The sequence below is a fragment of the Bombus fervidus genome, chromosome 4, assembly GCF_041682495.2.
Source record: "Bombus fervidus isolate BK054 chromosome 4, iyBomFerv1, whole genome shotgun sequence".
Classification (NCBI taxonomy): Eukaryota; Metazoa; Arthropoda; class Insecta; order Hymenoptera; family Apidae; genus Bombus; species Bombus fervidus.
The window spans coordinates 7300288-7322724 of record NC_091520.1 but is presented as its reverse complement, the minus strand read 5'-3'; the positions used below and the strand labels follow the sequence as shown (position 1 = coordinate 7322724).

At 34.1% G+C, this 22437-nt stretch overlaps 1 protein-coding gene and 2 non-coding genes across 6 annotated transcripts in view; 1 reads left to right on the top strand and 2 right to left on the bottom strand.

The window, feature by feature from the left end:
- Positions 1 to 22437, top strand: part of Amph (amphiphysin) — a 123412-nt gene that overhangs the window by 48540 nt on the left and 52435 nt on the right. The gene's annotated exons all lie outside the window — the stretch shown is intronic.
- Positions 17444 to 17550, bottom strand: LOC139987021 (U6 spliceosomal RNA). Its single transcript, XR_011799774.1, has one exon. It is a non-coding gene; the product is annotated as a U6 spliceosomal RNA (small nuclear RNA).
- On the bottom strand, positions 17561 to 17642 carry Trnas-uga (transfer RNA serine (anticodon UGA)). The gene has a single exon. It is a non-coding gene; the product is annotated as a tRNA-Ser (tRNA).

Genomic DNA, 22437 nt, shown 5'->3' with positions numbered 1-22437 from the left:
GGCGAGAAGAAGAAACGCCGACTCGCACAGTTCTAACGCTGCTACGTTATTTCGCTAACTTAGCCAATTCTGCTTTTCTATAGGCAAAATTCACTAGACTACCACACCAGTTAAATTGACTGGTTTTACAATTTTATTTTAAAATTGCTACTTCATGTTATGTTTTTTCTCCACGATGATGTAATGACTTTCGCAACGATAACTAAAAGAATAATATAATGAATTTTATTTTGTTTTTTATGTATTCAAACTCAAAATAATTTTGTATCAGGCTGCTTATACAAATACCAGTAAAAATGACTGGTATTTGTTGAAGTGTAAAAGGATCCTGCAATCTGTTTATCGAACCCCAATTAACCAGTTTCCTCGTTTTGTACAACTTGCCACACGTTTTGAAAATTTTTACTGCGTATCATTCGATATGAAGATATCAGTTATCAGGAAAATTCCGGATCGGTCGCTGAATCGCTAGATGCTAACACTAGAAATACCACACCAATCAAAATGATTGGTTCTACAATTTTATAAATGTGTCAACCCTCGTTTAGGAATCCCAGATGGATTAATAATACCAAAAATGTACTACATAACATGGAATACCTTCTGTAAGAAAGTAATAAATCAATAAATATAAAAATATTCTATTATTACGTATTTTTTAAAGGCCAGTCATTTTCACTGGTTTTGGTAGAAATAGCTTCGTGTCAACTATCGGTAGTTCTAGTGTTAAGGAGATAAAAGATGTAAAATTGTTATTGGTACGCACAATGTCTTGTTTCCATTTTGTGTTAAACGTTTCCTTCTTTAGATAAAATTGAATTAATTTTCACAAAAATTCCTGGATAGCAGCGAGATGAGAAAAATTTGCCATTCTTCACCCCTGCAGAGTATCTCAAACTTTCATATTTTGTTTATTCATACGAATGACGGTTTAAATCGAGAAATTTACAGTAATAAATTCTAGGAAAAAAGAGCATTTTTAGTTTGAATATTTCCTATATTTAATGTTTAACATTTCAACATTTAAATAATTAATAACCTTTAATGTCGATATTTGGTATGATGAAAATGAACGAAGGTTTCAGCATATTCTTCCACAATTTGAATTCCAAATAAGTACGTCTTCCACGGCAGTGTCGTAAGGTCTCGATGATTCCGCCGAACCTAATATGGAGCCCATCTAGTACCTTATCAATTAGCATACGCGTTGGCGGATACACGCGGTTTTAATTATATGCGTCTAAATTCTTTCTCATTGACGACCATAACAATCCAATTTTTATCAGCCATCGCAATTACCGCTGGTATTATACTACGCATTGTTTCACAGTTTATCCAATGATTTATCTAACACGATCGAACGAGATAGTTTGCGTGTAATATTTATTTTCTTTGCTTATCGCATCGCTAACAATTGTGTGATAGTAGCACGAGCAAGCGAAACTGACCAACCTTGCAGAAGAATTTCCACGGAAATAGATGTATTCGCCAGGAGAAATGCAAATTCACTGACTCTATTATGTGCAATGAAATTCCTGCATCGTCTCAGCAATATATAGAACGAAATCATAGTATTGAAACATAAAACGTATTCTCTTAAGAGCTGATGGTCCTTATAAACCTAAAACGACGAGATTAATTAATCGGTAAAAATCGAAAAAAAAAAAAAAAAAAAACAGAAAGAATGTTCGACTTCTAAAACCGACGATTCCTGTTAATCTAAAACAACGAAGCTAATCAACAGTCAGAATAAATCTACAGAGTCACGAGGAAATTAGTTGGCGACGTTTCAAAGACTTTGCTTTAAATTTTTTTTAATTATTTAATTTGCACTTTACAATTTGTCCAGCTGGATATTTGGTAAATATTTCTAACTTTATTGCTAAATAACACGTGGGTGGCTACTCCCAGGGGGATAGCATCTTCGAGCTTTAAATTTGAAGCGGGTAGTGGGCAGTGGTATTGGAGAAAGGAAAAATTTTTTTCTTTATTATTTAATTTGCACTTTACAATTTGTCCAGCTGAACGTTTGGTAAATTTTTCTAACTTTATTGTTAAATAACACATGGCTGGCTACCCCTAGAAGGATACCATCTTCGAGTTTGACTATTTTATTTCTTTAATGAGGTGAGTGAGGTGTTTTCTCTTTAGTCTTCTTTCTATGAGAGTTTTGCTCGCTTCAGCAGCCAGTTGGTTTGGATGTGTTGCCGTTCTTTCCTCGTATTTTTCTGCGAGAGAAAGCAAATGCAACTTCATATGCAGCTACGCGATACACAGAATGTTGTCGATACGCGTTCACGAATATGTCAGCCACACCTTTCTTCCTCGACGTTGTCCACTGTCCGATCGTTGTTCAACTATAGAACAAGTTCATATATTCCAAACACGCAGCTACGTCACTCCGATTTCCATTTAATTTCTTGCCATACGCCGTACACGGTCTTGTTCTCGTAACTGCAAACCGCCGACGTTCTCTCGCGAACTTCAGCTTTCAGTCTTCTTGTCCGTTTAATAATTTACATTGTAATTGTCTCGACGAAATAAAGGAAACGCGCGGAACGAGAAAACGTAAAAGTTGCGGATAACGTAGTCGTCCTATGAATTACGTATCCGCTCTTTTAAAATGCACGTTTTACGCGTCGAAAGTGTGAAAATGAAATTTTATCGTTGCATCGGAGAATCGAACGATACTTCGTTTTATCGGTGTTAATTCGAACGCGCAGGATCTAACGAGACTATTTTACTTTATCGTTGCTGGTGTGCAAAGAATTATTATCATCCTACTCTATATCTTTTTAGTATTGTATTCTGAATTTTTTACTATTTTTTATTATTATATTTAGTCCTGAAATTTACATTTTAATTCTACCTGCAGTTGCATTAGTTTCTCAAATTTTTTATGTATGGAAGAGAAGAAGGAGATGCTTTAGAAAATTTAAGAACAATTTATGCTATGCTGGATTTTTACGTCCTATCGACGTAACACTAGAATTACCACACCAGTCAAATTGATTGGTTTTACAATTTTATTTTAAAATTCCTACTTCATGTTATATTTTTTCCCGCCATGATTTAATGACTTTCGCAACGATAACTAAAGGAATAATATAATGAATTTTATTTTGTTTTTTGTGTATTCAAACTCGAAATAATTTTGTATCAAGGCTGCTTATACAAATACCAGTAAAAATAACTGGTATTTGTCGAAGTGTAAAAGGATTCTGCAATCTGTTTATCGGGTCCCAATTAACCAATTTCCTCGTTTTGAACAATTTCCCACACATTTTAAAATTTTTACTGTGTATCATTCGATATGATGATATCAATTATCAGGACAATTCCAGATCGATCGCTGGATAGCTAGATGCTAATACTGGAAATACCACAGCAGTCAAAACGACTGGTTCTACAATTTTATAAATGTGTCAACCCTCGTTTAGAGATCCCAGATGAATTAATAATACCAAAAATGTACTACATAACATGGAATTCCCTCTGTAAGAAAGTAATAAATTAATAAATATAAAAATATTCTATTATTGCGTCTTTTTTAAAGACCAGTCATTTTCACTGGTCTTGGTAGAAACGGCTTTGTGGTAATCCATTTGCATCCAAGCGCAGATTAATCCGCGCGCTGCGACTGTCTTCTATCACCAAGCGCGGATTATTACACGCACTGCGACTGCTTTTTCTTATTTCCATTTTAATCTAAATAATTTTTCTAAATAACAATAAATTTTAAAATAAACTCCATGAAGAATTCGAATGTCATTTACTGCACTTACGACCGACTGCGCGCGATGATAAGGACCAGCCATGATGCAAATGGGTTAACTAACTATCGGTAGTTCTAGTGTTAAGACAGTTAAGTGGCATTTTGTGATGTAACTACTTTCGGTTTTAGCGTGTCACGATCCAAGGAGGTTATTTTATTTTATCATTGCTATCGTATATTGTACATATATAATTGTGCATATAAAATATTGTCACTAAATTTTCTGACAAGAACAACAAATCAGTCAGTGAGTTAGTAAATAAGATGTTATCTAACCAAACCTGACAAACTGTTGCCGTGTTAAACGCAATGCAAACAACACGATACGTAACAAGACGCACTCGTTTTGTTCAGCTGACAATTGTAAATTCCTTGTTTATACAAACAACATAAAATATTACAGGCTTCCTTGTATACGCTGTAAATGTATTATGTAATAGTTACAGATATCAGATCAGTAGTAGCGTAGGTTCCACTTGTAGGTTCCATTATCGCATACTTTTCAGAATTACGATATCGATCGGAGTACTTTCGGTCGGAAAATCAGATCGTATTGTCTTCAAATTAATCCTAAAATCCTAAAGATTTAGTCTTGCGTTTGTTTCGGCATAAAAGTAATGTCAAGTAATCTTATCTGAAGAAACATCTAAATAGTAGATAATTGCGATATAACGTCTCTCCATGCTCAGACTCTCGATGCTCCACATTTTTTAACGCAATACCGAGCACTCGTATGAAAAGTAATTTATATCTGTCTTTTTCCTGCTATCAAACGGCGTTATAAATTCGTGCGGGCGCGTTATCAACGATGCGATTTTGAAAATATCGAGCAGATTTCGTTCGCGAGAAACACACCCGATAATGATGTATTTTACGCGGCTATTATTCGCGCAATTTCCCGAGTCGAAATGTTCGTTTTAGCAGCGCGGGAAGGAAATCGTGAGATCCTATAGACAGAGGAAAAAGGAAGTAGCTTGTCTTCTGTTCAACACGCGGCTCGAGTTTACGTTGCTTACGGCTGCTGTTTAACGTTCGAGCACAGATGTTTCGATAGGATCGATTAAACGAGCCTGGAATATATAATTATTCAACGTCGTACGAGATCCAATCTTTTCCAATACCCTCTGTTCGATCTGGCCTTAAAATATAATTCAACACGTCCGAGTGTTATTTACAAGGATAGCGAGCAAGAAACAGCGTCATGATTTTCATTGTTGAAATCACATTCCTAGAAGTCGGTCGAGCTATTCATTCAGAAGAACGAAGAATATGATGTAACGTAGGAATAAACGTAGGAAGAAAATACTCGTTCCATGTTCGTGATACGTACGTCGAAATTTGACCAACCTCTGCACGAAATTGGGAATGTTATTAATTCGAGTATTCTTTCTCTGAAGGAATCGCTTGTGATAAAACTCGCTGCAAATAATTTTCAGTATCTTGATATGTACTTACTTTTGATATATTTAATAAATTACATCAGGTATATTAAATATACCAAGCAACTCGTTTAATATTGTTAAAAGAATATTCAATCATTAAATCGAAGTAGGTTTTATCGTTGAGGATTAGTTGTTTCCGGAGTCGTTGTGGATGGATCTCAAAAAAGTAACGATTTATTTTATTTATTAGAGTAAGTAACGATTATTTATTTATTATTTATTTTATTATTGTTTATATTATTTATTATTATTTATTTCTTTTATTTATCGATGCGGATTGACTTTCGGGAATAGTTTCAAGGTTTCGAGAAAGTTAGAGGTGTGATGGTAAATCGCGTTGGGCTTTGATTTTAAGAAATGCGTTTATTGCATGGGGAATTGAAAAACTCTATAGTTTACACAGTGCGAAAGAACGGGATTTTTTAAAACGACTGTAAAATACGCCTTCTTCTAGCGATATTAGAATTGCAACTGACTATCAGTCGCGAAATAGTCCTGACAGTCTCCTACGCTGTCAACTGAAACACTAGGACATTGGCAATTTTCTGGAAGAATTGGCACTCATGGAAGACACGTGAATTCTGTTTGTTCTATCGTATCAATGTTCTGTATCAATACTGGTAAAGTTGGTTTTGAAAATTGTTAGCATATTTGGAGGATACGATCCTTTAAATAATTAAATAACACAGAGTAGTTAAGTAACGCAGAATAATTTGTTCTTGAGAAAAGTTGTTTTTTAAATATTCTCTCGAAATGCTGAGAAATTTAATACCGTCAAACAAAATGCTAATTGTAAGCCAGACGATGACACGGCTGTCTCGCCCAACTCGGCAACTCAGATTGCAAGATGATAATAAGCAGAAATATGATCACGTTGAAAGCACGTTTATTGCTTAATTGTTGAGTTACCGTCTTTCAGATGCAACTTATAGATGTAACTTTCAGATGCAAATTATATTTATTTTGAAACTCGTATCTGCATCTGACTCGTAATAAGCATCTGATTTGTGAAAGCGTCTCCAAAATTAGCGATATTTCCATGGAAACAATTTAATTCTTTTTTTTTCCTTACAAAACGTATATGATAAGTAGACTTGGAATTTTTGTTATCTTTTTGCGAACATGACCAACGAAATAACAGAACATGTACAGAGAGACTTGTTTCTAGCTTCCTAAATGTTCCAACTGGTGCTTCGCTTGGATATGTACATTCTTACACGTTGTACGCACGTTATGTCCGTTTAAGTCACCTACAAACACGTAAAAATCCGCAGTCTGATGATAAGCATTGTATGAGTATTATAAACAATAAATCAATATACAATGTGTATATATATATATATATTGTATATTGATTTATATTGTATTTTTTTATTGTATTTATTGTATTCATATTGTATTTATATTGATGTATATTGATATATATATATGTATATATTGTATATTAATTTATTGAATATAATACATAAAATGCTTATCGCTAGACTGATATATATATATATATATATAGAATATACAAAGGCTTACGAAAATATTGCAACGTTTATACACACCTTTATGAATATAATATTACGTGTGCTACGCGAAGCATTCTGAAACTTCACATCAGCATCGTTATGAGATTCGGCCATCCTGATTATATCGGTAAAGTTCGAAATTAATTTGAAAGCCAGTGTAGAGATTACAAGATATAGATATCTAACGCAAGTATATGCTGAGGGAGATTGCAAAAGTATTTAAATAGTCAACTATCCACATTACGTTAATAAGCCTTAACATTCGATGGGACCATCTTCAACGTTTATTATAAGCTTAAGACGACTATTCATGCCGTATACTAATCTTTTACTAAATAAACGTTCGCGATAAGTGTCTTCTGTAATTAAAAGATGTTTTCCGTAATTTCTACGGCCGGTCGCAAAAGTATTCGTACATCCTTTTAAAACAGAATAACTTCGATGAAATTGGACCAAATGACTTTAGGTTTCTTGAGAAGCTGGAAGGATTGGTCCACTGGATGACGGGTGGAAGAAATTTGGAGAAAATTGAGATCGGTAGGAATGGCGATAAAAGTAATGGAGGTCACCGTGTGTAACTTTTTTATCAGAGCTCGTAGTGAAAATGTAAAAAGTTCGTTTTTTAGACTTATACCGGTTATGTACATCGAAAGATGTAGGGATCTTTAAATTTGTTACAGTTGTATAAGCTGAAATTTGCGAAAAACTGCGATTTTTACCATTTTTAATCACTTGCAGCTCGTAGCAACGTTAACCGAATTTAACCAAATTTTCAGAATGTATACAACCGATATAAATATGCAAAATGTGTCGTTTAAATTTTCATGACAAGCCCAGAGAAAAAAATTGTACAAGTCGATTTTTATTATCTTCATCCCTGTTCCTATCAATTTCAATTTTCTCCAGAAAAGCTCAAGTCGTTCGGTTCAATTCTAACAAAATTATTCTTCATTAAAAGCTGTATGAACACTTTTGTGACTGATTGTGTACATATTCTTAGATCGGTTTCGATCACCGATACAATCATGATGATTCTAAATGTTTTATATAACGCGTATAACATATGCATAAGAGCTTTATACGGTTTCGTGAGTCGATGCACACGAATGTATCAATGGATTAAGAAATATACGGTTTTATTTAAAAGACTTTCACGTTGAAGCCATTCAGATTTTCCTCCAAGTATTTCCATATCGTCGATGATCTACCAGACGTTCGATTTAAATGAAGAACCTTGTAGAAAATTTGACGCATTTAAAAGGTAGAATAGTCGAACGTTACTTAAGGCAAGGTCCTCGTCTAACGATTTTTTCAACTCCATTTCTATGAATTGTTTAGGTTAATTACTAGTTATGCGAATTTAATACATGTAAATATAATCATTAAAAAATAACAATATAATCTACCAGTACGAATATGATTTTTTATTTCAATTCCTCTTAGCGTTTATCATTATTATAATATATTATTATATAGAATTTTATTATTATTATAAAGCATTTATTATTATATATATTTTTAGCTTTAAAAGTTAAATATGCGATAAAAGAGTTGTCGTTCGTAAATGTCAAACGCTACGACGCAATTTTGTCACTTAAGGAGGTGTCCTAAATTAGTGTTCTAAAACAGCGTCTTTTTGTGATTTTTTTAGAAGGGAAAGAAAGAAATGAAGTATATTTTATATATATTAATATATATAAAACCATACCCCAAAATTCAATAACTTTTAAACTAAAAACTAACTAAAAAAAATCACAAAAAGACGCTGTTTTAGAACACTAATTTAGGACACGAGGATTCTCGCGTAACGACAATAAAAGCAAACTATTTTTACGAACAATTTCTAAACCATTAGTTGTATGGGACTAGGTCTTTTTCAGATGTAAATGGATAGTTTTGAAGTGCAAATTTGACTATTTACTTGTAATATTATAATTTACTATTTACTTGTAATATTTAATAATTTTGAAGCGATACAAACTCAGTTTATCCGGCGAAAGAAGCAAATTTGAATTTTCCAGTTGTTCGTGGTTTCTGTTTGAAAAATCAATTCCAGCGTAAACTATCCAATTTCAAGAAAATCCTTCAACTTTTGCATTCTGATGACTGTGACAGCTGCAATACCGCACGCCAACGATGATTATCTCGTCAAAAATGATCCCAAGACTCGCATGATACAGAATAAACAATAAGAAGAACTGAAATAAAAGAATTACATTTCTACTTGAAGATTATCTATTTACATGCGAAGAAGGTCTAGTCCCATGTAGTTGATAATTCAGAAAAAATGCATAAAAATCACTTGCTTTCGTTGTTGGTCGATCGTTCATTAACACACGAGCGCACGTCGAAGCAGTTCACGAATTCTGCGGTCAGGACTGAGGCTAAAGAGAATGCGGAAGTCTGGCTGGATCTACCCGAATATTTATCATACCCGCGTTCAATGGTACTTGGCGCAGAGTAAATAAGAGAAGTTACAGGTTTTGCAGTATATAAACGCCTTTACCGTACGCCGCTGACCCATTAATCGCCGAAGTTTGCGATGAGTTACACATAACGTGCGTGTATTTTCTCCCAGAGTCCATTCAGTCTCTCGGCGAATACCATCGCAATTTTTGGAAAAATTTTCAAGAACGTTTTATAGTAATATAAATTATATTTGAAAGCTACATTTTATTAACGTTTTACAATTTTAGATGTCGGAGAAATTACGGTGGCAGATATTGAGATATTCGAACGAGAGGAGCTTACGAAACTTGCAAATTTACAAATTTTGCGTGTTAATTCTCTGTTAAATATTCGCTGTCAGATTAAGGATCAGATGTATATTTAAGCATTTATGTGGCATTGTTTTTTTTTTTTTTTTATGAAAATGGTTCGAGTTTGTAAGATATTTCAATAAGCAACGTGCAAACTCTTGTTAAATCTTACAGTTTCTTCTTGTTCCTTATATATATATTTCTATTATCATTATTATTACATATATATGTTATTATATATTATTATATGTATTTTTGTCATATATGTAGTATCGTAAATTATTATGATTAGTTTATTAATGATAAATGGATTAAACAGATGTTAATTAAACAGAAAACGATGGTTGTTTAACACGAATTAATTGCAACAACGTATAATAATTTAAACAACTAGATAATTAATTAACAACTCTCTCAACAACTCTAACAACACTATCTCGATAACGCAAGTACGAAGTGTGGAATATAATGTGAGCTGGTCCAGATCCGCACGCTAGCAGTGTTACCCTGGGACTGAAAAAAACCCTGAAGCCAACGTTGCATATGTACCGCTTATGGTTTGTCTTCGACGCAATCTTTTGTCTATGCGCTGTCGATGGCTTCAGTGCTTGAGAAAACTAAAGAAGATGTAGTTTTCTTAGAAGTGGCAACCATTTCAACATTCTCAACTCATACTGCTGTTAATTCGTTTATTGTCCCCTAGCAACCCCTTGTCTTTTGTCTTAGCTTGATATCTCTTGTCTTAGCCCCATTACGCACATGCTCAGCAACCGCTTGTTTATAATTCGCACCTCAGCAGCCGCTTGTTTATAATTCGCACCTCAGCAACCGCTTGTTTACAATCCGCACGATACCCCTCAGGCCCCTCGACCATGATACTACATATACATGTAATGCCGTAAATCTCGGAGTAATTTGGGTGATCGATTCTGAAGTCTGAAAATCGAATTTATTGTGAAAATACTTAAATGAAATACAGAAGTAAACAACAATTAATACCAATCTATAACAGTAAACAATACATAACAAATTCTGTGCAATGTCTACCTGAAAATCGAGAATCGATTTTCAACGTCCTCAGTTACTGATCTTTCTCCGTCAATCTTCAATATTTCAAATAATTATTCTTTCTTCTGTGATCTTATCTATCTCTGATGTTGCTCTCTGTCCGTCCGTTTGGGAAATGAGTGTCGCCCAAAATGGTTGTTCGTAAAATAAAAGAAAGTCGTGTCCGTAAACAGAGAGAGTCCCTATCACACTTGAGCTCTAGGAAGTTTACATACATATATGCATTTTTTTTATGTCGCCAAGGAGATGGTAATAATTGCCTCCAATGTACATCTGATCCTTGATCTGACAGCGAATATTTAACAGAGAATTAACACGCAAAATTTGTAAATTTGCAAGTTTCGTAAGCTCCTCTCGTTCGAATATCTCAATATCTGCCACCGTAATTTCTCCGACATCTAATTGGAATAGGAAAATAGAAAAGTTATATATATTTCTACCGCGAAATTATATTCCATTTGTATTCTATTTAAAAAACGACGATTACAGGTATGTTTATCGAACTGCAGGGAAAATTAGTCTGCCATTATAGATCGGCTTAAACGATTACGAGTGGCTTGTAATTTCTCCAGTTGAGTGTTAAGGCCGCCTTATCACTTTTGCTCAAGTACGTATTACTATGTATACGTGTATTCTCTTTTACATGCATATATGTTACACAGTCAGTGACTACTTAAGTCTACACACAGCTCTTAAATGCAAAATGTTATAGTAAAACAAACTGGACGAATTTTTCTGAGGTACCAAGACACGTGTCTTTAAATTGTAACGCAGTTTGTTCATCCTCACGGTTGTCAAGAAAAAAAGAAGTAAAAGTTACATACACCTGTTTTATTTGCATGAAATAACACGAAGAATGCAATGAAATGAAGGAATATGAGAATGTAAGAATACAGAATGTGAAAATGAAATTACTCGAAGTAATATAACAAACAATAAAAATGCTAGACTCAATGTGTATCAAATAAAAACCTGTAGGTTCCACATAAGCATCGATGATGTCCTTGCTATCTTCTTGGCGTTGGAAAGTTGCTGCTTTCTAAATTTCATTTCTAATTTTATCTCAAGATTTTTGCCAGTCAAATGCTCCCATTCTTCCAAGTTCTTTTAAAAATACATTGATAATAATTGCAATGACAAATATGTCCAAATAATTGTACGATAAAGAACGTTTCTAGTTTCCTTGACAAGACAAACGCACAACATTTGACGCTACTGTTTAGAAGTACGTGGGCCCTTGCTTACTATCGACAAAATGAAACACTGTTTCAAAAATACGAATAGGAGGACTCGGGATTTTTTATCCTTGTGACAAGACAAACTTCGCTTCAACAAAAGTTGATATAGTTACTATATATAGTTAATACAAAATGAAGAAATTAGCATCTAAAGCGTCGAACGTTACGGAACGGTTCATCATCCTCTGCTCGTTTCAGTGTCAAACTGTACAGCTACCATAGAAAAGATTCTCCCGACTTAACAGACAGATTATCACGATTCTGACAATAATATTTCCACTTAGATAGCGCTTGGACGAATTGTATACTAACTTAACTTTAACGTACCATCGGCAAGATTTCGAATACACAATTTATACCTCGCATAAAACATCTGCGTTGATTCCACAAGAAGGTGGTATCGCAAGTATCAGCTCTGCTCCTTAGTTTATCATTAATTCACATTGTATCTTGACGACATCCACCTGTTGTCAATGCGAATGTTTATGCGTTCATGAAGCTTTATATATATGTCGGGTTATCATTGGAGTTTGGGGCGTATAACGAGTCTTCATGAGAATTGGCCATCGTTGTTGTATAGTATAGATGATATTTATTGGATGCAAATGTGAGTATTACAGAGTTTAACAAGTAATAGCAGCGATTGGATAATCGAGATGTCGATGACGATGAATTTAGATTCGATAACGAATCCACGGTCAATGGGATGACGATTTGATACAAGATTCTGGTGTCACTCAACGTACTTGTCCACTATACACGTAGAACTTATCAGACTGAATCTCAGTCAAAGTGGAACTACTCTCCGTACCTCTCGGTATTCCTCAGATCAATCTTTATTTTTAAGGAGAGCTATTTAATTAATCCATACCTCTGTTAGGTACACATTCCTCCCGTGACCGTGACTACGTTCAGCGACCCGTTATGTCACTTCGAGCCCAAGCCCACTGTCATAAATCTCGGGCAAACATTTGTTTATGATTTAATCCAATTATTTCTCAGTTTTGTTATTTAAGTACGACTATAATAAAAAGTCTGGACTAAAGTATGGGGGACCTTCCCAAACATTCCAAAAGAAAGGCCCCGATGTCCTTTCATCTCCGACATATATAATATCAAATTCTATCAAAAGAATTCAATGTGCAGAGATGCAGAGCGAAAGTGTACAATATATTCAAAGTAAAATATTCGTTGTTGTTATTTAGAGAGCGAAACGAATGTTCATTAGGGTTGCGCTCCTTCGGTCGAGTTTATAAAAATATTAATTTGCATGGACACCCGCGGTCTACTTATTGCAAATCGACCAAACTGTCCACGTATATTCACAAGCGTCAGTGTATAGTCTTCTGTACGCATACTTACACACTATAGAAAGGCCGGTCACCGGTTGTCGGTCAGCTGTTTCGGTATATTATGTAGCTGCAGCCTAACTCTCTATAGGCGGCCTGTTGGTCGAAAGAAAAGATGGACAAAACGTCTTGGGATGGTTCCGTTAGCTCGACCAGCCGAGTCGAGATGCCTGCGCAAGGTGAGAAAGGAAGCAGACCGAGTGGATATCGTTCATTCCTTGCGTTTGCCAAATATTTTTCCCACCTTCTGTCATTCGCTGCGATCGTCTCCTTTAACGCAATCTGGCGTTGTTCGATTTTATTCGATACCTTCTTCGAGGAAAACGCATCGCGCAACTTCAGCCAGTCGGCTCTCCACTGTCTCTTCACCGAAGTTTCTTTTCCTTCTGTGCCTTCGTTTAAGCATCGATCGTCGATGAAACACGTTAAGCAACGCGTCGTTCTTGACAATACGTTTCATCGGAGAAAGTTTTTATTCGAACGTCGATCTGCACATCTTATGTTTTTTACGTAGAATCAGTTTTAAAGTCGAGTATATTGTCAATTAATTCTATGTTTGCCAGGATTTATTGGAGAAAGCTTTTAGACGAACGTCTATCGTGCGTGCAACGTGCGAAAAATATAGAAGAAGAATATATCGAGTCATATTTTATGGCTTTCCTATACGATCAATCATTTCAAAGTCGAGTACATTGTCGATCAATTCTATGCTCACCACAACTATTCTCCTGTTTGGTTTTGAAACAAACACATGTCCTTATAACTTTCTTCCTAATTTTAAAAGTATTGACAGTATATTAACACTAGAACTATCGATAGCTCACACGAAGCTATTTCTACCAAAACCAGTGAAAATGACTGGTTTTTAAAAAATACGCAATAATAGAATATTTTTATATTTATTGATTTATTACTTTCTTACAGAAGCAATTCCATGTTATGTAGTACATTTTTGGTATTATTGATCCATTTGGGATTCCTAAAAGAGAGTTGACACATTTATAAAATTGTAGAACCAGTCATTTTAATTGGTGTGGTATTTCTAGTGTTAGCATCTAGCGATCCAGCGATCGATCCGGTATTTTCCTGATAACTGATATCATCATATCAAATAATATGCAGTAAAAATTTTAAAAACGTGTGGGAAATTGTACAAAACGAGGAAACTGGTTAATTGGGGTTCGGTAAACAGATTGCAGCACCCTTTTACACTTTGACAAATACCAGTCACTTTTATTGGTATTGGTATAAGCAGCCTTGATACGAAATTATTTTCAGTTTAAATACATAAAAAACAATATAAAATTCATTATATTATTCCTCTAGTTATCGTTGCGAAAGTTATTACATCATTGCGGAAAAAAATATAACACGAAGTAGGAATTTTAAAATAAAATTGTAAAACCAATCAATTTGACTGATGTGGTAGTTTTAGTGTTAAAAACACAAGAAATATTGTTTTTTAATAACATCGACAATAAAGTATTTCTTCCTTATAATTAACAATGGGTTTTATTTTTCTATTCGAACGTCGGTCGTTTGTGATGCATGTTTTTTTATTATCTAATTTGTACTTTACAATTTATCCAGCTGGACATTTGATAAATTTTTTAACTTAATTACTAAATAACATGTGGATGGCTACCCTCAGCAGGATATCATCTTCGAGTTTGAGTATCTTATTTCTTTATTGAGATCACTGGGGTGTTTTCTTTTTAGTCTTCTTTCTATGAAAGTGTGATGCATGTGAAAAATATAGGAGAAGAATACTTGGGACAGAATATTAAGTGTCATATTATATGCTTCTTAGTAGAATGTCTACGTAATAGTCGTATTATATGCTTCTTAGTAGAATATCTACATAATAGTCGTATTATATGCTTCTTAGTAGAATGTCTACGTAGTAGTATATATATGATTGTAATCTGTACATTCTCAATCAATTCTATCTATGTTTATCACAATTGTTTTCCTCTTTTCTTTAGTCTAAAAGTTTTCAGACTAAACATAGGTATTTTTAATTTTCTCCTTAATCTTAAGAACATTGACATAATATTAAAATACCAAATATAAACAGGGACTATTGTCTCTTAATAATATCGATAACAAAATATTTCTCCTCAATGGTTTTTCACAAAACTTCGCCAACTTAGCTATTTTTAAATGTATTTCTAAAAACAATTTTTAAAAACAAAGTAATCAAAAAACTAAAGTGTTAGAATTTAATCTTGAAGTTAAGATTAATAATCTGTGGAAGACGCAAAATAATATTAAAAAATAATAATATAAATAATAATAAAAAAAATAATATTAAAAAACAATATTCAGTGATATTTATTAAACAGAACTACAGAACTAAATGTATATAAGCGAGTGATATAATTAACAACTTATACAAGAATTGTTGATAGTTGGTCAGTTATTCTCAGACTAGTCGTAGGTAGTGACCCATGATCCCTTAAATATTTTGAGCCCCACTCTCTATACAGTAATGAGTATGTGTAAGTGTCCTATTCAAATGCCTGTGTGGGTTTCTGTGTAAGGGTATTTATGCCTATACGTGCAATATCGTTGTATTCCAAAAAAAAGCAGTGAAAGGATATCGCATCTCGCCAAGACACAGTGTTTCCATACTCACGAGAAATCGCCGATTTATATTTGATAACAGTTTTTCTTCCAACAAATTCTCGTGTTAATCGGATCGTTTTAATCGCTACCTTGAAGCACAAGTATATAATTAATAATGGTTTTTATGTTTTCTTCAATCGAACGTCGATCGTTCGCGGAGTATGTTAATCAATATTCCAAGAAATGAATAATAATGTTTAATTATGGTTAATATCTCGGTGAATCGATATATTTAATGACGGCTTGGTCTTAAGGTTTTATAACGGTGGAGAGGTGCTGTTGTGCGTGAATTCGCAGACTTCGGCTTATCGATTTGCTCACCGACGATACACACGGTTAACGGGAAACTAAACCGACGTGACTTTACTTTAGAAGCAAGAACGAGATGTTTAATTTTTTAATTGATACGTTTTACACGAGAGATGTTCGCTCCGAGATAAGACAAGCCGATGCTGTTACACGTTTTCGCCATCTTATCTCGAACCAAATGAATGTCATCTATTTAACAAGGCGATCCCCGTATTTTCTTGTTCTTATCAGGCTCCTGTCCATTTCTATGAAAGTAGGCGTGCCTGTTCGTTTACGCATAAATTTACCGCACCGATAAATTCATAGTAAACGACTGCTTCCTTTTGTTCCCTGGAATTTAATTAATATAATAAAAAATATACCACGGCACAATACTTCGTGGAATGAAAGCTATTATAACATTTACAGCTACAATGTAATTACAATATAATTAGAAAAAAATATACAGTTAATCTCCGTACGCCTCGTAAAAAGGTCATTTTTATTTAAATAAATCATATACGTGTAATATCGTACAATATATCTTTATAATTTTTAATGATAATATATCTTTGTAACAGGTACTGCATGAGACGAAAAAAATACACTAACAAAATACGACGTAAATTTAAAAAAACAAATATTTGATTTTATAGTAAATGCACGTATCAATACCACACATTGGACATTGAACGTTCCAAACTAAGCACGATCGTGTCATTTACGACCCACAGTCATTATACGTCGATCGTTCTCCTTTCGACATTCTCCTCTTCTCAACCCACCTATTACGTCTCTTGTTTTCCTCAATTTCATTCACATCGATGCATATTCTTCTTCAAAATTATCAGCAACAGATTCGACATATTAAACACAATCTAAAAAGCGTGATATATTGGGTTGTCCGAAATGTTTCTTTCGTTTTAATAATAAGCAAATAATAGACGTACAATGTTTTTTGTTTCATATTAGTTTATTGAATTATGCACGAACATAATAATAGAAATATAATAGATCATACGTAATTCAATAAAATAATATAAAACAGAAATTGTTGTTCATCTATTATCATCTTATACGACGAAAGAAACTTTTCGGACAAACTTTTTTTTTTCACGTGGAGAAATCCTCATGGACGCTCCGCCACTGCGAGCAGCAGCAGAGCAGTGTCGGACTCTTACCGACTAAAACTCAACGATGGCTTGCCTGCGCGTGTGATAGGAATGCTCCGTGATCCCGTTCTTTGCAAATTGCTATCGGTGCATTCCCCGCGATCTCTTAATCCAGTCGATCCTAATGTATTGGCACCAGTAGGGGCCATTGCTCCTGGCGTCATCCCCCTGTTAGTCGCGTCCGATTGAGGGTGGCGGTGAAGCGGGAAAAATGTGGAACGCTTTATGATTTTGCGTGTCATCCTTGCGCAGAAGCCATGCTCATCTTCTCTGTATCGTTCCAATTTTAGTAAATGTACTGCCAAAGCAAGTACAAAAAATTTTCGCTGCGGACAGGATTCGAACCTGTGCGGGTAGTACCCAATGGATTTCAAGTCCATCTCCTTAACCGCTCGGACACCGCAGCTGATAAATTCTCGGACAAACTAATACTTGTAAAATTCCACGTGATATTCGATGTTATTATCAGACTGTGGATATTTGTGCTTTTATGCAAAGCTGATGAAAATGCGTACAGTGTATCCAATGTGCAAAAATATATGAAATATCGTGTATGTGTTTCTGTTTGTGAGAAAGTTTATGTCTGTTTTTCTGGTTTAACGTGTACGTGTCCTCGTGCTTGTGTAAGTTCCACGGTTATGGTATCTATATATCTTGTATATATATATATGGTATATATCTCGCAAAGTAAATAAGCAAGTAGAAATAAAGAATTCATTTGTATATAAAATATCCAAAAAGCAGAGCCGGTCGAAAAGAAAAAACGAAGTATCAATAAATAAATAAATAGACAGCCTTGGATAGGAGTCTTTTACTCAGGACCGGCGCAAGGCAAGTTCTCCGTGTTTTAGGGCCCCGCAGTCTACGAAAATTATCCAATTAAAAAACACCGATTTTGATTAACTTTTAACTGAATCGTGATACCATTAACAGATGCAAGACATTTTTTTAGTATCGATGATTCAGTTTAAAGGAGTGAGAAAAATCATGAAAGTTCAGTGTAACTCCGTAAAGTCTCTCATATCCTGGAAATGTATTTCAGAGAAATGTATCCTCAGAGAAATGTATTTTTTAGAGAAATTAAACTACATCAATAGTTTTTTGCAAAAGTCATACGTATTTACAGATTTTCTATTTTTATTGAATTTTTTGCCCCTTCAAAGCGAATTATGCATGCGAAAAAATATTACTTGGATTTGTTTAAAAAAACTGCTTATAAAAAGTATATAATATGTAACAGCAATTGTAAATAAATAATTCCTCGTTATAAAATTTAAGTGTAGGATTTCAATGTGTATTCAGGTCCCGCAAAATGTCACGCCGGCCCTGTTCTTATTAAATAAAGAGACAAAATAATTGGGATAATGAAATCTTGAGATAGCAGAACAGTCACTTTTCCGATAGGAAATCTCATTTATTAAAATACAGATTAAGATTAATTGACAGCTTCTTTAAATATTTATGGATGCCATATAAGTTTGACTGCTAAGTCACGTAATTCTCTCAACGTAAACAACAATTGCATGGAGCTACATTCTTCGATGATCTTTCTCGAATATCACGAATGCTTCGATATGAAAATTATTATTTTTTCGTTTGCGTAAAATGGTAATTATCGGTGTCTTTATCCAGACGAAATCATTTTATCGCGTCAGTATATTTAAGGATTTTCTATCTTGTTGCCAGCTTTTGACAAATCTACGTGCTTTGGATGATTCTCAGTATCGTGTTTTCTAATGACTGTGATCTGTGTGTGTAGCTTTTGCAACGCTGTGTATCTTTGTTGATTCTGTTGCGATTACACCGTTTTCGAGTTTTTAATCGTGTCGTATTAATATTTTAATTTTATTTAATTTTTTTTAATAATTAACAACAATTGTAATAATTATGTAAGTAACATAAACAGAGGAAGGAATATGTTGTACACAAACGCTGATAAAATATACGCATATTTGAAACAGAAAAAGGTATTCGTTGCTAGGAAATATTATGTTTGGATAAGTTAGAGTATTCAGAAGCGGCTAAAAGAAGGCGAATGAAATTGTAGGCCGTGTGAAAAGAGGGAGGAAACTGTGACACATTATTATAAAGAATGTAGGGAAGTAAATAGACCGCGAGACAGACTGGAGAAAGTGAAGGATGAAAGATACTGTGAAGAAATTGGCTGAGGAATTTAAAAAACACAGACAAGTCCAACGATAGTGCTAAGTAGTAATACGGTAAAAATAAAGTAGAATAGGTTGAGTAAATGGACAATTAGACAACTAAGGAGCGATAGCAAGATAGATATGATAAATATGAAAGGATGTATGAAAGTAATTGTAAGTAAAAAATCCATTTTTAGACCGCTAAGGTCGAAATTAAATAAACACTAATAAATAACAATAATATTTGGATATTCTGATAAGAGGGGCTCTACTTTAATGAAATACTCAAAGTATAGTACCTTTTACCATATCCAGTAGCTAAACGAAATGCAAGTTCTATGTTCTATTTATTTACTTTCATAAGAATACAAAAAACTGCAAACACTCTAATGAAATACTCAAAGTATTGTACTTGTCACAATATCCAACAGCTAAACGAAATCCAAATTCCATTTTCTATCTATTTCCCTTCATAACAATCCAAAAATTAACAGGTACTATAACAAAACAGCCAAAGTACTTGTTACTATATCTAGTAACTGAACAAAATCCAAATTCCATTTTCTATTCATTCATCTTCATAAGAATACAATAAAATAACGCACACTATAATAAAATGACCAAAGTACTTGTTACAATATCTACTAATTGAACAAAATCTAAATTCTATCTTCTATTTATTTATCTTCCCTAAGAAGAAGAGTTTGGATAAAAACTCGCAATCTGATTATTACAAATTAAGGTCCATAAATGGCCAATAGATCAGTCGTTTAAACCTTCGGATGCCTGACCGAGGTTGATGTCCGAACCTCGCGCCAACATTCCGGCTCGCTGCTTCCTGGTGGTTTCTTCGGCCCGCCTCGCGGTGCCGGCTCTAGAAAAACGCTTAGGTTGAAGGCCTGACACGTGGAAGGGCCTCACTTTCGTTAAGAGCTGTTGCTGTTGTCGCTGCTCTCAACAGACGAGTCACGATTGCTCTTCTCGTGATTTTTTTTCGTGGCAAGTGAGAAATGGGTCATTTTTTATCCGGCCATTCGAGTTTACTTGTTCCTCACATTGCATAAATTCCGTCTCGCTTTGATCTAATCGTGCTTGCTCTTATATAATTTGATAATGTAAATATGATAGTAGAATATCTATTCGCAACAAGAGTGGCTTTCTTGATTTTTATTGCTTCTTTTCAATACAAAATTTTTCTCTACCTTTTTCCTCGTTTTTTTAATTGCAATTTGTTCTGGAAACATTCAACAATTTTATGTGATTTAATTATGCTAGTAGAACGTAAGTATTTTCCTAACAGTTCATAGCGTTTTTATCGTCGGATTGTTAATTCGTTTGGGTGTCTTTTAATTAGTCTCCACAAGACAGATTGGCTGTATAGATTATGTACTTAGAGTATTTAGGTAATTAGATTGCCTCTGTTTTGTTTGTTTCTTATTGTCAGATTTAATTGCAAACATCTTACTTTTTCCTTTCGTGTGCTTCTGAAATCTTAATGAAGATTTATTTCATACGTAAATACATAAAAATGCATTACACGTTCTCTTATTTTTATATTCATCATTTCCTTACTTTTGTGTCTCGTGTTTCCTAACTTGCCTTCAGAAGCTCAAGTTTCAATTCTCTTTTAAACAAGAAAACGCGTGCACAAAACCACCTCGTTACGTTTCACTTTCTTTCTGTATTATCATTTCTATGTTGAAGAATAACTAAAATCTACTCTTTGAAAGATTTTTATTAATGTTAATCTTTAGAAATTGTATTGGTATACGTTATTTTAAGACTATATGTCTGTGTGTGTGTGTGTGCACGCGCGCACGGCTGCGTGTATAATACAAATAAATGTTTTAAAGTACTAGCTTTCAGCGTCCTAACGATTGTCTAACATGCTATCTTTAGAATAAGTGTGTGTTTACGAATTTGATAAATAAACTATATGGTTCATTACATATATAATCTTCTAGTTTCAATTTTCGCGTGTTGTACGCTTACAGAAACTAGATCACGCAGTATACAAGATCGATTCGTCATTTTCTAGATATATTTTCGGATCCACTTCAAACTTGACCAACTTAACCACGATATTCGAGTCTCGTAACAGCGCTAATGGAGTTTCAAAATGCCTCGTGTGACACGTACAATATATATTCGTAAGAGGATCTAGTCCACAATCGACCGAATATTTTCGCCAAGTTCTTTTTATTGTCCAGATTTACTGTCGGCTATTCATTTAGCGTGAAAATGGTTGCATAGTTTCTAGCAGAGAAACTTGGGTATAATTATAATTATTCTAAATTTCAGAACTATCTTAATACAATCCGCTGCGAAAACAACCCTGCCTACAGGTGACCATAAATAATATTCCAATTCCAAACAAAGATACAGTCAGATATCTGGGCATGATTCTGGACAGAAGAATGACATGGAAACGGTACATCGTAGATAAATCCAAACAACTGAAATCAAAACTAAAAAACTTCTACTGGCTCATTGGCAGACCCTGCAACTTAAACGTGCAAAGTGAAATAATGTTATATAAAGCCATATTAAAAGCTGTTTGGACATATGGGGTCCAACTATGGGGAACAGCGAGTAATTCCAACATAGAAATTCTCCAACGATTCCAATCAAAAACTCTAAGATCCTTAATAGATGCACCTTGGTATGTTACCAACGAAACGATACATCACGACCTTAAGATACCCACAGTTAAAGAAGAAATATCCAAATTCAGTAACAAATATAACATAAGAGATAACAACCACCGAAACCCATTAGTTAGCCAATTACTTGACACGACGAATCAGATCTGCAGACTAAAAAGACATTACCCTTCAGATTTAAACATTAGATTCAACTAGAATCAAACATACTATAAACACTTAAAATCCAAGTTACAGTACCACGCCAAAATAATTTACTTATAATTCTCAATGAGAATTGATTGTAAAAATTCTACCAAATAAAAAGAAAAATCTTAAGACAATCATCAGATCGAATCACTTCGTATTCCTGTGTATAACCACAGAGAACCAGAATTGAAAATCCATCCGC